Source organism: Puma concolor, chromosome B1 (assembly GCF_028749965.1).
Source record: "Puma concolor isolate L17-30 chromosome B1, mPumCon1.1.hap2, whole genome shotgun sequence".
NCBI classification, from domain to species: domain Eukaryota; kingdom Metazoa; phylum Chordata; class Mammalia; order Carnivora; family Felidae; genus Puma; species Puma concolor.
The window spans coordinates 70,307,385-70,321,656 of record NC_141670.1 but is presented as its reverse complement, the minus strand read 5'-3'; the positions used below and the strand labels follow the sequence as shown (position 1 = coordinate 70,321,656).

Below are 14,272 nucleotides of genomic sequence, written 5' to 3'. Positions count from 1 at the left end.
ATGAGTCTGTACATCTGGCTTATTTAGTGTAAGGTTTGTCCCATATGGTCTCAGGCTGATTGGGCTAGGAAAAAAACATGTCCCACATTTTTTTTTTTTTTATTTATTTTTGGGACAGAGAGAGACAGAGCATGAACGGGGGAGGGGCAGAGAGAGAGGGAGACACAGAATCGGAAACAGGCTCCAGGCTCTGAGCCATCAGCCCAGAGCCCGACGCGGGGCTCGAACTCACGGACCGCGAGATCGTGACCTGGCTGAAGTCGGGCGCTTAACCGACTGCGCCACCCAGGCGCCCCTAAACATGTCCCACATTTTAGAGTCTCCTTTAAGCACATTGATCTGTCTGTATTTTATCCTATTCCATAAGTGGAAGTAAAGAAAATAACCTAATTGCAAAACAAAGTATGTTTATAGATAAAACTTTCCATATTATAAACATAGAAAGGTCTTGAGACCAAAGAGGAAAAAATCAGACTTTAAAATGAAAAACAAAAAAAACAGAGTTGGTTTCCTTTCACTCTACTAAAATGTGGTCTGTGCCTCTTAGAGTACAACAATGGTCAAAAAGAGGGGTTTTTCTTCTTACTAATATAACGAAACAAGTAATATGACAACGACCACCGTATCACTTGAGTGATACTGAAAACTTTGAAATATGAACCTCAAAAACCTCTTCCCAGTCCTCATTCTTGGCCTATGACCTTGTTTTCTATCTCATTGAAGCAGAAAAAAACGAAAAGCCAGAAAAGAGTGTGGTCAAATTCCCACTTCTCACCCTCTTGCAATTGCACCGATACACTGTTCCTATCAGTGACTTCTCTGCACCTAACAAGGGCTATTCCCTCTGCTTCTGTGCTAGATCCCATGTGCTTGTGCCCATGCAAGGGCATCATTTCAGTAATTCTCTTCCTGTTGTCCCTGGCAATCAGCATCTAAGTCAGCCCCCAGTGATCCTCAGCTCCTGGTATCCATATGCCATTTACGTAGTCTCCTCTCTCACTGGATCAGGGATGAACTGTGTGACCCATAGAATACTGCAGAAGCAATGGTGTGTGATCTCAGAAGCTAGGTCATAGAGGACAATGACATTTCCACCTTTTCTAATTTCTCACACTAGGGAAAAATGCACCATGTCATGAGAACATTCAAGCAGTCCCACGGTGAAGCCCATGTATAGCGGAACTGAGGTCTTCAACCATTAGCTGGACCCACCTTGACAGTCATGTGAGTAAAGCAACTTGAATGTAGACCTTCTAGGCCCAACTACATCATCAGATGACTGAAACCTCATCCAACATCTGACAGCAACTTTATGAGACATTCAGTGAGAGTCTACCCGAAGATACTCCTGAATTCGTGACTCACAGAAGCTGTGAGAGATAAGTGTTATGTAAGCTACTACATTTGGGATAATCTGTTATGCAACAGTGGATAACTAATACATCCACTGTGATCAAAATACTTCAGTGGTTCCCAATTTTCCCCAAAGAAAGCCAGTCCTCTCGATGACTTCCATCCTGTTCACCACTATTACCTCTCTAACTTCATCCCCTACCACTCTCCCTTCTCTCCACCTTAGTCCCAGCCATGGTGACCTCTTTGCCATTCCTCAAATATGCCTCAGGGCCTGTGCTCACCAGTCCCTCACCCTTCCCCCACCTCATTCATGCCTTTACTCAAATGTCTCTCTCTGAGTGAGGCCTTTCCTGACTACCCTTCTAAAAATGCAGCTTCCCTACACACACCCACACCCACATACATTCTGCATTTCCTTCCTCCTTTCTTTTTCTTTTTTCCCCTTCCATATATTACTATTTAATATGCTATATATATCACTTATTGTCTGGCTCTCCTTACTAAGGTGAAAGCTTACTTGATGCAAAGATTTTTGTCTACTTCCAATCTCTAGAGCAGTGCCTGATTTATTATAATACATACTTCATAAAGATTTAGCCAATGAGCATATGAATGGTAAAGATACAAGAAAATTCAATTAATAGTAACATTAAAAATGCTTCAAACACAGACCTTTTGTGACCCACTCCAAGTTTATAAAGCTGTTTCTAAAATGTGCTGTTAGTACCTTTCTTTCCTGAATAATTGTTTTACAAAAATAGCAGTTAAGGGGTGCCTGGGTGGCTCAGTCAGTTAAGCGTCGGACTTCGGCTCAGGTGTGATCTCGAGGTCCATGAGTTCGAGCCCCGCATCGGGCTCTGTGCTGACCGCTCAGATCCTGGGGCCTGTTTCAGATTCTGTGTCTCCCTCTCTCTCTGACCCTCCCCTGTTCATGCTCTGTCTCTCTCTGTCTCAAAAATAAATAAACGTTAAAAAAAAAAAATTCAAAAATAGCAGTTAAATGGCAAACTATCCTAACCAATTGTTTGCCTTTTTCTTTGTGAAACTCAGACCAAAATTGAAATTAAATTATAGTAGTTATATGAGTCCTTAGGATCTGTACCTTTTATTTTGTTTTATCTTGATTTTTTCCTAAGTTCCCTGTTCTTTTTTTCAAGTTCATTTATTTGTTTTGAGAGAGAGAGAGAGAGAGAGAGTGCACACATACAAGTGGAGGAGAGGCAGAGAGAGAGGGAGAGAGAGGATCCCAAGCAGGCTTTGCACTGTCAGCACTGAGCCTGATGGGGGCTGGATCCCATGAACCCAACCATAAGACCATGACCTGAGCCAATACCAAGAGTCAGAGGCTTAACCCACTGACCCACCCAGGCAAGCTATAAGTTCCCTGTTTTTTATCCTTTATTCTTAACTATTTCATTTTATGTTCTCATTCTACACTGCTTTAAAGACATTATAAAATTAATATAAATGAAAAACAAACAAGCAAATAGTGTTTGTGTTTTCTTAAACTCAGGAGATTAAAACTATCACTGGTTTAGCATACTTACAGAATTGTGAACTTTTTAAGGAACAAAGCTTTAATTTTTGTGAACCTTTCTAAAAAGTCAACATAAGGTAATAGTTTTATTATTCAACAAGATAAACTTTATTATAAAATATTTAACATGAAAAATATGCTCTGGATCAAGATAGGTATATCTATCTCAACATTAAGTCAACAACACTCAGTACCATAGTGTATTTTATCTAATATTACCTAATAATTTCAAATTATTCTTAGAAACTTTTGTTTGTTTCATTATGCAGTAAAACTCTTCTTGAAAATTATTCGTGTTAAATTGATTCCATCTTTTCCAAAGAACCAGGAAGAGCTCTTTTAAACACTAAAGCATATGATTACAGGGGTGCCTGGGTGACTCAGTTAAGCATCCGACTTCAGCTCGGGTCACCACCTTGCAGATCATGGTTTCAAGTCCCACATCAGGCTCCGTGCTGACAGCTCAGAGCCTAGAGCCTGCTTTGGATTCTGTGTCTCCCTCTCTCTCTGCCCCTCCCCTGCTCACTCTCTGTCTCTCTCTCAAAAATAAATAAACATTAAAAATATTTTTAAAGTACATTATTACATTATCTGATGAATCAGCAGGTTTTTTTCTGCCTTCACACCATTTGTAATTTCTCATTATAGAGATCCTCAAAATGTACCTTATAGGAGCCTCTAGGATCACTTAGCAACTAGGAGAAGCAGAGAAAATAACAGATTTTTTAAAGCTCTTACATCCATACATACCCCAAAGGGTCGTAAAATGATAAACATGAGTTCTGAGATTACACACGGGAAACAGTGGTTTTGATTCTTTAGGGAAGAATAAAATAGTACTTGACAGAACTCTCACTTTAGAAGTATTTCTCATATTTAGTGAATGGTTGTAAAAGATAAACAAATAGTGCACGCGTGTGTGTGTGTATACACATATATATCACTGTATTTTAAATTTAATGTAGTTGGTATGCTTCACCTGACTGGGGAAAAGAGTGTGGCTGCTATAAAATAATCACAAACTCAAAATAATAATATTTTTGTAGATTTATTTTTTGGAACAGTTTCAGATTACAGAAAAAATGAGCCGATAGGACAGAGTATCCATATACGGCCCATCTCTCCCCTCTCACATTTCCCCTATTATGAACGGGTTCATTAGTGTGCATCTTTGCATATTAATGATGCGTTGCCTCATTACAATTGATGAGCCAATATTGATACATTACTATGAACTAAAGCCCAGAGCTTATATTAGGGTTTACTCTTTAGGTTGCACAGTTCTGTGGATTCTGACAAATGTCGAATGTCATATACCCACCACGAGAGTGTCATAAAGAATAGTTTTGTTGTCCTTACAATCCCTGTGCTTCACATATTCATCCATCCCCTCCTCTCTTTGAACTCTTTGAAACACAGGCCTTTTTACTGTCTCCCTAGTCTTGCTTTTCCCAGAATGTCATAGAGTTGGAATCATACAGTATGCAGCTTTTTCCCATTAGCTTTTTTCACTTAGCAGTACACATTTAAAATTCATCCATGTCTTTTTGTAATTTAATAGTTCATTTCTCTTTATTTCTAAATAATATTCCACCGTACAATGTACTATGGTTTGTCTATCCATTCACCTATTAAGAGACATCTTGGGCACTTCTAGTGTTTAGCAATTATGAATAAAGCTGCCATAAACATTTGTGTAGACCTAAGTTTTAATTCATTTGGATAAATACCTAGAAGCATGATAGCTAGATAATATGGTAAGGCTATGTTTAGTTTTATAAGAAACTGCTAAACTGTCTTCGAAAGGAACTATATACCATATCCATTTCTACCAACAAAGAATGAGGGTTCTAATTGCTCCACAGCCTGTCTGTTTATATTGTCAGATTTTTGGATTTTAGCTATTTTAGTAGGTGTACATGGGTTCAAACTGCAATTTAATTCGCAATTGCGGTTTCAATTTTCAATTGACTAATGATATATTACTTTGAGCATCTTTTCGTACGATTATCTGCCATTTTTATATCTTCTTTCGTGAGATCTGTTCAGACCGTTAGTCCACTTTTCAACTTGCGTTGTTGACTTTTAAGAGTTTTAAATATTTTTAGATGGAAGTTATAATCAGATATGTGTTTTGCAAGTATGTTCTCCTGTATTAGGGTTGTCTTTTCATTTTTTAATAATGTCTTAGAGAGCATACATTTTTTTTTTCATTTTAATAAGTCCAATTCATGAATTGTGTATCTCACTGATTGTGCTTTTAGCGTTGTTTATGAAAGCTCATCACCAAACCAGAGTTCACCTAGATTTTGTACTATGTCATCTTCTCCAAGCTTTCAAGTTTTGTGCTTTACATTTAGGTGTATGGTACATATTCAGTTGTGAGAAGTGTAAGGTCTGCCTCTAGCATTGTTTTGCACATGGATGTCCAATTCTTTCAGCACCATTTGTTGAAAAACCGATACTTTCTCCACTGAATTGCCTTTGCTTCTTTGCCAAAGAACAGATGATTATATATGTGTGAATCTGTTTCTGGGCTGTCTATTCTATCCCACTGACCTATGTGTCTGTTTTTTCACCAATACCACATGGTCTTCATTGCAGTACTGGATAATAAGCCTTGAAGTTGGGTAGTGTCATTTCTCCAACTTGGTTCTTCTTCAGTATTGTGTTGGTGAGTCTGGGTGTTTTGACTTTCCATATAAACTTTAGAATCAATCTGCCAACATTCACAAAATAACTTGCTAGGATTTTGATTGGGATTGCACTGAATCAAGCCCAACTTGGGAAGAAGTGACATCTTAACATTACTAAGTCTTGTACTCGTGAAAATGATATCTCTCCATTTATTTAGTCTTTCTGTGGTTTCATTCACCAGAATTTTGTAGTTTTCCCCATATAGATCTTGTACATATTTTGTTAGATTTATACCAAATTATTTTGGTGAGTGCTAACGTAAATGGAATTGTGTTTTTAATTATAAATTTTATTGTTCATTGTTGGTATACAGGAAAACAATTGACTTTTCTATATTAATCTTGTATCATGCATCATTTCTATACTTGCTTATTAGTTTCAGTTCTTTTTGGCAATTGTTAGGAATTTTCTATATGTACAAACATATCATTTCTGAACAAAGACAGTTTTATTTCTCCTTCCCAATCTGTTGCCTTTTCTTTTTCTTGTCTTATTATATTAGTTAGGACTTTCAGTATAATGTTAAAAAGCAGTGGTGAGAAGGGTCACCCATCTCTTGCTCCTGACTTTAGTGGGAAAGTTCTAGTTTCTTGCCATTAAATATGTTTGCTGTAGTTTTCTTGTAGATATTCTTTATCAAGTTGAGGAAGTTCCCTCTCTATTCCTAGTTTGCTCAGTATTTTTTTATTATGAATGGGTATTAGATTTTGTGAAATGCTTTTGCTGTACCTATTGATAGGATCATGTGACTTTTCTTGTTAAGCTATTGATATGATAAATTACAGAAACTGATTTTTGATTGTTCAATCAGTTTTACATAGCTGGGATAAGTCCCATTTGATCATGGCATACAATACTTTTTTATACGTTGTTGGCTTATATTTGCTAATATTTCGTTGAAGATTTTTGCATCCATGTTCATGAGAGATATTGGTCGGTTATTTTCTTTTCTTGTAACTTCCCTATCTGGTTTTAGTATTAAGATAATGATGGTCTCAGAATAAGTTAGGAGGTGTTTCTGTTGCTGTTTTCTGGAAGACATTGTAGATAATTGGTATAAGTTCTTCTTTAAATGTTTGATTCACTGGTGCACTTTTCTAGGACTGATGCTTTCTGTTTACAAGGCTACTAATTATTGATACAATTTCTTTATTTTTTTTTTAATTTTTTTTTCAACGTTTATTTATTTTTGGGACAGAGAGAGACAGAGCATGAACGGGGGAGGGGCAGAGAGAGAGGGAGACACAGAATCGGAAACAGGCTCCAGGCTCCGAGCCATCAGCCCAGAGCCTGACGCGGGGCTCGAACTCACGGACCGCGAGATCGTGACCTGGCTGAAGTCGGACGCTTAACGACTGCGCCACCCAGGCGCCCCGATACAATTTCTTTAATAGATACAGGCTTATTCAGATTATCTATTTCTCTTTGAGTGAGTTTTGGCAGATTGTGTCTTTCAAGCAATTGGTCTGTTTCATCTAGGTTATCAAATATGTGGGTATAAAGTTGTTCTTAATATTCCTTATTTTTTAGCATCCAGAATATCAGTAGTGATGGCATCTTTTTCATTTCTAGTAATAGTAATTTGTGTCTTCTTTTTCCTTTTTTTAATTAGCCTGGCTAGAGATTTCTTAATTTTATTTCTCTTTTCACATAACCAGCTTTTTGTCTCATAGATTCTCTTTATTGATTTCTGTTTTTCAATTTTATTGATTTATACTCTAGCCTTTTTTTTTTTTCTTTTCCTTACTTTGGATTTAATTTGTTTTTCTGTTTCTGGTTTCCTACTGTATACACTTAGATTATTAATTTCAAAGCTTTCTTCTTTAATATAGGAATTCTATCCCTCTAAGCACTGATTTCACTGCATGTCATATATTTCATACATAATATTTTCACTTTCATTTAGTTTGATGTATATTTTATTTTGAGAGCTCTTCTTTGATTCATGACTTACTTATATGTGTTTTTTATATTCCAATATTTTGGGATTTTCCAGCTCTCTTTCCATTATTTATTTCTAGTATAACTTCAGTGTGGTCTGAGAGCATACTTTCTGTGATATTTATTCGTTTAAATTCGTTAAGATATATTAAATAGTCCAGAATGTAGTCTCTCTTAGTCTGTGCTCTATGTGAGCTTCAGGAGAATGTGTAGTCTATTGTGGTTGGATGAAATATTATATAACTGTCAATTAGATAAAGAAGATGATACTGCTATTCAGTTCAACTCTATCTTTACTGATTTGTTTTGCCTGCTTGATCTGTCAATTACTATGGAGGGGTGTTGAAGCCTCCAACTAGAGCAGTGAATTTGTGTCAATTTCTTCTTGCAATTTTAACTGTTTTTGCCTCATATATTCTGATACTGTGCAGTGATGTGCATACATAAGAATGTCATGTCTTCCCGGAGAGTTAACCCCTTTATCATTATGTCATGCCTCTTTTTGTCCCTGATAATTTCCTTGTTCTGAAGTCTTCTTTATCTGAAATTAAAATACCTAGTCCAGCTTCCTTTTGATTAGTGTTAGCATGGTATAGTTTTCTCCACCCCATATAATCTGTGTCTTTATAATTAAAATGGGTTTCCGGTAAACATCATGTAGTTGGGTTCTGTTTTTATTTGCCCTATCTTTTAATTGTTGTATTCAGACTATTCACATTTAAGGTGGAATAATACCTACCCTACACTATTTTCTATTTGTTGACCTATTCTTTGTTTCCTTTGTCTTCTCCCCCTCCCCTTTTTTTTTCTACTTTCTCTGGTTTCATTTAAGCATTTTTTATGATTCCACTTTCTCTTCTCTCTTGGCATATCAACTATACTTCTTTTTACCAGTTTTTTAGGAATTGCCTTAGATCTTGCAGTATACATTTACTACCTATCTAAATTCACTTTCAAATAACACCTTACCTCTTCACAGATAGTGTAAGTACTTTATGATAGACTATTCCTAATTCTTCCCTCCTGTCACTTCTGAAATCGCTGTCATTCGTTTCACTTGTGCTATAATCTATGTGACCATATAAGCTATAACCATAATCTGTAACCACCTAATACACTGTTGCTCTTATTGTTTTGTAGTTATCTATTAGATCGATTAAGAATGAGGGGCGCCTGGGTGGCTCAGTCGGTTGAGTGGCCGACTTCGGCCTAGGTCATGATCTCGCAGTCCGTGAGTTCGAGCCCCGCGTCGGGCTCTGTGCTGACAGCTCAGAGCCTGGAGCCTGTTTCCGATTCTGTGTCTCCCTCTCTCTGACCCTCCCCCGTTCATGCTTTGTCTCTCTCTGTCTCAAAAATAAATAAACGCTAAAAAAAAAAAAAAAAAAAAAAAAAAAAAAAAAAGGAATGAAAAGTAAAAGGTCTTATTTTGTCTTCATTTATTTTTTTCCTCATGTCCTTTCTTTATCTGAATCCAAGTTTCTGAACTATATTCTTTTCTTTTCCTTCTCTTTTTTCTTTGCCTGATTTTTTTTTTTTTTTTGCAATTTGAATGTGACCTGCCTACATGCAGATATTTTCTGCTTTTATCCTAGTTGTTGTTTGAGTTTCTTGGATCTGTGACTTGGTATCATATATCATTAATTTTGGAAAATTCTCAGCCAATATTACTTCAAATACTTCCGTTCCTTTCTCTTTTTACTATGGGTACTCTCATTACCCATATTTGACACATTTTTGTAATTTTCCCGTAGTTTTTGGATATTCTGTTGTGTTTTACTTTGATGCTATGTTCTCTCTACATTTAAGTTTGCAAACTTTCTGCTGATATATCTTTAAGCTCACTGACGTTCTCAGCTGTAAAATAGCATTCTTTGGTTCAGTTGCAGTATGTCTGTTTTCTAGCATTTTCTTTTGATTCGTAAAGTTTTCATCTCTCATATTACACATCTTTTCTTGTATGTTAACTTTTTCCAGTAGAGCTCTTGGTATACTAATAATAGGTATTTTAAATCTGAAGTCTGAAAATTCCAAAATGTCTACCATATCTGAGTCTCGTTCTCAGGTTTGATTTATCTCTTTAGTCTGTGTTTTTTTCTTGCCTTTTACTATTTCTTGCAATTTTTTTATAAGCTAGATATGATGTATCAAATAACAGACACTGTTGTAAACAGGCCTTTAGTGTGAGGTTTTCTTTTTACATAACCAGGGGTTAGGCTATGTTTATATTTGCTACAGCTGTAGTTGTCATGGGTTTCAATTTCCCCTAATGTCCTTCCTCTGTCTCTTCTTTTGCCTTTGTGTTTTCTTAGAAACTCCCGTTTTTTTCTTTTTTTTAATGTTTATTATTTTTAAGAGAGAGAGAGAGACAGACAGACAGAGTGTGAGTGGGGGAGGGGCAGAAAGAGAGGGAGACACAGAATCCAAAGCAGGCTCCAGGCTCTGAGCTGTCAGCGCAGAGCCCAACGCAGGGCTCGAACTCAGGAACCATGAGATCATGACCTGAGCAGAAGTCCAATGCTTAACCGAGCCACCCAGGCGCCCCAGAAACTCCTTCTTAAACAGTGTCTGTGTCTTCCAGCTCTCTCACTTGTAATCCACTGTTACTGAACCGGAACAATTTTAACATGGTGATAAGATATTGGGGAGTGGAAGCACTCTAATCTTATGTACTCCTTAATTTTAGTGAGCCGGAATCCCTGGACCCTTTTTTCTTTCTCCCCCAGTGAGACACAGGAAGCCTAAAAGGGGCTTAAGTCACCCAGTTGCTCCTCTTCCAAGTCAGGTAAAGTTCTGATAAAGAAGCTTACCTAGAAGGCTAGTTTTTATTTCAGAGAGCAGAAGGCTCTGGGCGTGTTTCATAACGGCTCCTTTTTCCCTCCCCTTACCAGAATCAAGAGGGAATTTTTCTCTGATCTTCATGGAGAGAACCTGGCAGGACTCCTGAAGGTAAACTCGTTACAGTGTGCGTGCTCCCCTGACCCTGGGTCCTCACCATTACTGTTGAAGAGCCCTTACCCATTACTGGCTCTAGTGGCTCATAAGGTGCAATGCTCTGCATTCACCTACCTCTACCGTTTTTTCAGGGAGGTGATTTACCTTGTGATCTCAATGATCTGGTAGATCTAAGAAGAGTTCTTGATTTTCAGTGTGTTTAGCTTTCTTCTTGTCCTGATGACAGAAGTGATAACGCCCAAGATCTTTAAATGCCATGGCAGAAACCAGAAGTCCTAATAGTATTTTTTATGCATTTTATCTTTGACCACATAAAAGGATGAGGTACACAGATCTCGTTATGTCAGTAATAATATATAAAAGAAAACAGGTTTAGAGAGATTAAGTGACTTTTCCAGAGGTAAAAAGCTAGTAGATGAAGCTAACCTGGACTTCCTAGTGCTCCTCAACACAGACCTTTATGTTTAGACATTAGTGCATAGGAAACAACCTCAAAGGACAATTTGAGTTTAAATAGAGGATCATCCATGTTTGGGTTGGATCTGTGGCATGATGTGAAAAGCATTGGCCCTGGGAACATCCCCTAACAAATGTCCTCAAGCCTGACTCAGCCCCCAACTCACTTTAAGATTTTAGGGAATTCGCGGGTGCTGGGTGGCTCAGTCGGTTGGGCAGCTGACTACAGCTCAGGTCATGATCTCGGGGTCTGTGAGTTCAAGCCCCGCATCGGGCTCTGTCCTGAGAGCTCAGAGCCTGGAGCCTGCTTCTGATTCTGTGTGTGTGTCTCTCTCTCTCTCTGCCCCTTCCCTGCTTGCTCTCTGTCTCTCTGTCTCTCTCAAAAATAATAATGAAAAAATTAAAAAAAAAAGATTTTAGGGAATTCACAACAATGTGAGTCTCAGTTTCTCAATGCAAATCCGAAGCAAGGATAAAGCACATGATCATTGAGGTCTCTTGCAATCATGAAGTGAAACAATTCTAGGTTGGCTTTCGGCCCTATGTTTTGTGGGGGAGAGCGTTTGTGACGAAAGGGGAACTCATTTCCTCAAAAATTTTCTGAACCACTAAATTAATCCTTTCCCTCAGGTAAGAAGCCTTAGCTTTCTTAATTCTTTCAGTGACATGATGCTTTTCCTTCCCATGTGCTTATTACACTATCACTTATAAAAGTGAATAATGTTAAAGCAGAATTTCCTTCCAGGATAAGGCCTCTTTGGGCAGGTCTTATGCTTTCTCCCACTTGTAACTCTACAATCATTACCAACCACTGAATTGTCTCAGTTAAATGTCACTTCCTCAGACAGGACTTCCTTGATCTCTTCGACTGGGACAGAACCCAGCACTTCCCCTTTCCCTTTTCTGAGCTTATTTGTTCATATCTGTGCCACTTGATATTCTGGAATCTACATGAAGGAAAGAGTCTCCCTAGGCCACTGCTGCACTCCCAGGGCTCTTGAGTCTAGAACAGTGCTGTCCGACAGAACTTTCTGCAATGATAGAAATGTTCTATAATCTGCACATGTGGCTACTGAACACTTAAGAAGTGTCCAAGTGAACTACTGAATTTTTAATTTAAATTAGAATAGCCATATGCAATTAAAGGCTACATATCAGACGGTGGGGGACTGGAGAAGTCTTTCTCAAAATCTAAATCGAGATGTCAGGAATCTGTATCTTAACTCATTCTCCAGGTAATTGTTACCAGCAATAAAAATTTGACAACTATTGATCTAGAATATGATTCTCGAGGCTGGCTTCACAACAGGATCACCTGGAGGAGAAAATGATCCTTAATCCACATCCCCAGAGATTCTATTTCAGCTGGCCGGCCGTGGGGTCCAGGTATTAGTATTTTAAAAACTAAATAAAACAGAAAACCTCCTCAGTGATTGTAACACACAATCAAGTTTAAGAGATACAGAACATACATTCTCACAAGGTACTCAGTACCTATTAGACAAATAGCTAATATTTATAGATTTATAAATATATATTATATATATAGATATATAGATATTATAGATAAATAGATATTATATAGATATATAGATTTATAGATAAATAGATATTATATATTTATAGATATTAAATATCTAATATTTATAGATTTATAGAGTTACAGTTAAACGGTCTGGGTGCATTTACAAAGGATTACTGATTATACTGATTACAAGTGATGTCTTGTGATGTCACGAGATGTTAGTGACCTTAGTGGTTCAGATGAATTTCTTGATAGTGAAAGCAAATTCAGTTTTCACACAGCCTTTTACGATTGTGTGAAATTCCTTGGCCTTTTGTTTCATCCACGAACAGTACAACATACTACCAAGCCCCGTGACATTTAAAGGGTGACACACAAAGAGCTCCCTGAGCAATCACCTCCTAAAATACACAAAAGTCTTTCTAGTTTGCTGGTTGATTGACAGATGGTCTGAGGACGCCTTCTCGGAGCCACGTGAGTCACAAGACCTTGCACTCCGGTGCTGGAGGAAGGTGTTTCCTAACCTGCTGCCCTCGGCTGCCTCCGGGTCTCTTTTATTAGAGCGCTTCCTCCTCCACTCGTCGGTCTGTCTGTAATTGTCCCCACAGGAAGTAGTGGCTGGCCGGGCAGTCAGGTCGAGCCGAGGCAACAGACTTCTGAGTCATAGGTGCTAGAACCCTCCCTTCTCCCGCCCCGTCACAGGTAACTGTCCCAGCAGGAAGTAAAGGCTGGCCGCGCTGGCAGCAGAGAGAGCAGGCGGGCGCAGCCGCGCGGTGGAGGCTTCAGCGGGGGCTGTGCTGGAGGGAGTTTCAGCGCCAGCCCTGAGCGCAGTGAGTACACGCAATCAAAGGAAACCCAGTAGCTTTGCAGTGGAGTGTCTCGTGGTTTTTCAGAATGCGCTGATGATTCAAAAGAAAAGATCAGATCTCTGAATATGTCCTTTCCGGCGCTGCGAATGTTAGCCACGATGCCGGCAAAGCTTGCCAGGGGAGTTGAGGAAATTAACATGAAACTAAAACTGAACTCTTGGTTGAAGAATTATTGATCAGAACGTGCCAAATACTAACAATAGAAGTTTAAATTGACAAGCGAAATGAACAGAAAGAAAAGTATTCACTAATAAATGAAACAAAGGTACTAAAAATACAAATGAATGAATGTAGTTTAATAAAATATCAGAGGACACCTGAAAAATAAACATTTAAAAACTACTTTTGTTTAAAAGTGGTTTGAGACTTGTTAACTCAACATGTCCGCATTAAAAAAGAATTGGGAATAATGTGCTAAACGTGATGTGGCTTTACCTTTTCACATAAATTTCATTGATTTAGATAAAGATAGTGCATATTGCCAATCCTCTGAAATTAGATCACTTGCTTTCTGAAACATACCAGAGCTGTATGCAATAAATTTCATTTATCAGCAGGTAATAACTTTAAATAAATTAACATTGATAATGTTCGTTCAGCACTCAAAATGCAGTTCATGCACTCTGATTAGCTCCTCAAATTATTTCAATTGGAGTGAAACCTAAGAGGTTTAGGGCTGTCTATAGGCTTTCATAAAGGCATCTTTTCACTGAAATAATTTGCCACTTTTGAAAGTTAGGCATTTTCTTATCAGTGTGCTTGTAAAGCTTTCGTTTTGTTTTTGTTTCAATTTAAATGGGGGGGAAAAACGAATTTCTTAGATAACACCAAACCATGTGTCTTCTCAGCCCCCTGATATCCAGTTCCTCTGACCTATTACTGTGCTGACATCTTAGCAGCAATCCACCTGCCTGACTCTTGAACAATAGCCCGTGTAAG

At 38.0% G+C, this 14,272-nt stretch overlaps 1 protein-coding gene across 8 annotated transcripts in view; it reads left to right on the top strand.

Moving 5' to 3' along the window:
- The first annotated feature begins 1,103 nt into the window (after positions 1-1,103).
- TMEM144 (transmembrane protein 144) overlaps positions 1,104-14,272 on the top strand; it is a 53,816-nt gene continuing 40,647 nt past the window's right edge. Inside the window, exons 1-5 of one of the 8 annotated variants that reach the window (XM_086704001.1) lie at positions 1,105-1,390; positions 10,215-10,313; positions 10,420-10,477; positions 12,175-12,325; positions 12,797-13,294. The gene's annotated coding sequence lies outside the window, so the exon portion shown is untranslated. Of the gene's footprint in view, positions 1,391-10,214; positions 10,314-10,419; positions 10,478-12,174; positions 12,326-12,796; positions 13,295-14,272 lie in introns of all 8 variants that reach the window. The other 7 variants (XM_086703995.1, XM_086703992.1, XM_086703994.1 and 4 more) reach the window with 7 other exon arrangements.